General features: G+C 37.1%; 1 pseudogene; it reads right to left on the bottom strand.

Annotated features, from left to right (window-relative positions):
• Positions 1-1,013: 1,013 nt before the first annotated feature.
• LOC127163667 (macrophage mannose receptor 1-like) lies at positions 1,014-3,116 on the bottom strand (annotated as a pseudogene).
• Positions 3,117-3,918: the final 802 nt, after the last annotated feature.

Here is a 3,918-nt window from a genome sequence, read left to right as displayed (position 1 = left end):
TGGTTTCGGCTAGATTTGACTGTCCTTACCCTACATGAATAATCATAGGGTTAAAGAAGTTGACTGAGTAAAGTCAGAGAAGAGCGGAAGCAGGAGACAAAGTGATGATGATAAAGAAAGAGCAGTTTATTGATTATGTTTCAATGACCAGATTTCGTCTGATGAACACAAATCCAACCAGCAGTGTTAAACCAAACTGATTCACAACAACATCCCATAGACCTTGAATTTCTATAAACATTCACTCATAAAACAACAGAAAACAATAATATAAATGACTAATCTATACATCAATCAATGAAAATGGTTAAAATGGTTATATGATTAAATGGAATAATAAAGCGATTAAATGATGATTATAAATGAATGAAACATTAATGAAGAATAAAAGAAAGCAAGTAAAACAACACAAATGTATGGTTGCTCTCTTGAAGCAAAACACACAGTTTGCATCTGAGGATCTCTAGATCCTTCATTAAACTAAGTGAACTATTCTCAAATTGTAAATTTATTTCTGTTAAATTTGGCTTTTGTCTCTTCCTGACCATTGTTGAATTGGATCATGGTAGGGAGGTGTGTGTCTTTTTGTTTCCTTGGGAATGAGAGTGGAGACTCCAGAGATCTTTCAAAATGGGATCCCTATTACATGTTACGGATATTTTCTTAGAGTATTAAATTATTCATAACAATATATATCAGTGTTTCCCACAGATTACACTCTATGTGTGGCAGCACTTACCCCTGGGAAAATGCAGGTATTTAAATAAGTATATATTGCAATATTCATATGCCTGTATAGAAGGAAATATTGACTGTAGATTAGTTTATCTGAGCTGATGTTCTGATATTATGTGTTTGTGTAATCATTTGTAGTCATAACACACCAGATATACAAAGAGTTTCTTAAACAACATATATTTCATAATACAGAAATAAAACAGACTTTTGGCCAATTTTAAAACCCAATAATCAGATTCACTCAGAACTTACTAAAGAACAAATTAAACAAAGTAAATCAGAAAAATAATGAAGTAGCCTATGAAAACCGTTAATGTAAGTAAACACATTAGCATGTTTCTCACTCTTAATATCTGCTGCAGATGAAGTTGAGTTTGTGAGATTCAGGAAGGCTGATCCAGCGCTGATTTCCTCCAGACTGAACTGCTCCTTTTCTCTTCTCAAGTTTGCAGTTTTCCCGTGTCGTTCCGTTCCCTGGAGCCCAGTTGTGATAGCACACGATCTCTCCACTCACCCAGAGCCACATGTTCATGATGCAGTAGTTGTGTAAACCCAACCACACCGCCGCAGTAGACGCCCGTTTAACCACGTTCATCACACCACGCTGAATCTCTTCTGAATGAACCGAGACCAGATCCACATGATTCTGTCTGAAACTAGAGAGAGACTGATCAAAAACAACATGCAGAACAAACACTGTGGATGAATTTGTCATGTCAGACATGTAGCGTGAACTTTAAGAGATCTGGAGGTGATGATGGATTGTGTGTGTTTTGTGAGGATCTACTCACCTTCATGACACACAAAAGGAAACTGGTTTATGCAAGAGACGTCATTCCATTGTTCATGAGTGTTCAGTTCAACAGCTGTACAGTTTTCACCACGATTATAATTATCAGGTTGACCAGTGTTCCAGTATCTGAATGAGGAGTTACTCTGATCTGACCACTGCCATGAGTCTCTGAACAGACCGATCCAGACAAATGATCCAGATAAGTGTCTATCACTAATGAACTGTTTAACCTGTTGATTCTCATTCTGGTTTCTCACACTGACCAGATCAATGTGATTCTGTCTGCAGTAACTCTAAGCGTCTCTCCAATTCATCGTCTGATTGACAAGGACGAGTCCTGTGTTCGCTTAAAAAAAAAAAAAAGAAAAAGATTCATGAATCCATTTGTTTGTTATTCTTACTCTGATTTATGGCTTGGATGTGAACAGGAGCAGCGGTGGAAACATCAGAAACACTTCATTCATAGACTTGATCTGCTTCTACAGCTGGTGATATATTGAATATTCACAATGTTCAAGATATTTTACATTATACCATGAAATAAAGCCCTTGTAGGTTTGTGTTGAGATATTGAAAGCTATAAATATCAAGCTGAATCACCTCTAGTCACTGCTGTATGTTTATTATTAGTAATATAAGATCAATTTAGATGTCTAATATTTTTAGGCTCTTTAATTGCAGGTTTCCATTGTGACAAATGATCATAAAGAGGGACAACAGAAGATCAAAGTGTGTTCAGTGAATAAAGTCTTTTCTTCTGTCAAATACTGAGTTGATACAGTAATTGTCCAATATCCACAGTCTCTTCTAAAGTCAAAATCAAATTAAATATTAATACTGTTTAGAATTCCATTAAAATTCGGCATATGGTGCATAAATGAACTCACTGTTGTTGCAGATGAAATGTCGGCTATCATTACATGGCAAATCACCCCATTGTCCATTTAACATCATAGCACAATTAGCATTGCCATCTGGTTGTTTATATCCCCAGTTCAGATAGAGCGCAGGTTCACCTGAAGACCACTGCCATTTATCACGACCCGTCTTCTGCAGCCCAATCCAGACATATTGAACACTTCTATCATTCACACTCTTGTTCAGCTCGTTCATGTCGTTCATGTTGTCAACGGTGGCCAGATCTGTGTAATTCTCTCTGCAGTATCTCTGAGCTTCAGTCCAGTTCTTCCTCTCATTTATAAAGTGATACTGACGCTGAACACATTCAGATACGGAGCAGAGAGCTGTGAAAGAGAGACTTTGCTTTAATGCTTTTCAGAACAGGATCAAACCTAATGAAACTAGAAACCATAAATAAAACCACAAACACACTCACCAGTGAGAAGAAGAATGAAAAATAGAGTTTGGTCCATTTCTGAGGAAGAAAAATACAGATAAACTCAGATTTCAAATATTCACAGATTAATTTTGGTGTAAAACATGATTTCAGTGATAATTAAAAACCCATCTTAACAGGAACATAAATGCACCGTACACAATGATTAAGACAATATTAACATGTCAGAGTCTAATTCTAGTTAAAGAATGAACATGTGAGTTGTTCTTACTTTAGAGGTCGTGTGTTTCTGTCCTGAATCTGATGTTTCTGTCTGCAGCTTTAATGTGATTATTATATCTGCTCTCATCCCTCATTCAGCGTCACATCATTTGTTTATTATTCTAAACTTTTTCTTCCTCATTCATTTGTTTTCCTGATATTTTTCTCTGTTATTGTATTTCTCTGGAAGTCTGTTCATTTGAATGTAGTAGAGACTGAGAGTCTGTAAAAATCCACCTCAACATTTGCATTTTCTTCTCTTTCTGTTTGTTTTCCATGTTCTTGCACCTTCTATACTGTCAACATAAATTGACCCAATTTATTCATCTTGATGGGTATAAACACACACACAACTGGAAATATGTCATAATAGGGTAGTTAAGTCAACTGCAACTTCAATTTCAGGGCAAATTCAAACAGGAAAAATCTAAACACAGTTAACATGTAGAAGTCAACTGTCGTGTAACGTGCGAGGAAGGGGCGAATGAAGATGAAGGTCAAAGATAAAGTCTTTATTATATTCCACAGATAATTCCAAAACGGGTAAATCCACAGGAGGAGGATAGATACACGGATACCAAACACTGAACAGAACGAAACTTATAAAGACAGGAGATAAAGATGAACTTAAGTAAGGCACAGGTTATACAAGGTAAACTGATTACTAAACGAGGACAGGAAACAGGAACGGGCACAAGAGGGAGAAACCAAACTAAACAGTCCACAGGGGTGTGACATTACTCCCCCCTCCCGGAAGGCGCGTCTCGGGTGGTGGGCGGATCAGGGAGCCATGGCTAGTCAGGGAGCTTGGGGTGCCATGGCGGATCAC

The sequence above is a fragment of the Labeo rohita genome, chromosome 4 (assembly GCF_022985175.1).
Source record: "Labeo rohita strain BAU-BD-2019 chromosome 4, IGBB_LRoh.1.0, whole genome shotgun sequence".
Classification (NCBI taxonomy): Eukaryota; Metazoa; Chordata; class Actinopteri; order Cypriniformes; family Cyprinidae; genus Labeo; species Labeo rohita.
This window is presented reverse-complemented; position numbering and strand designations above follow the sequence as displayed.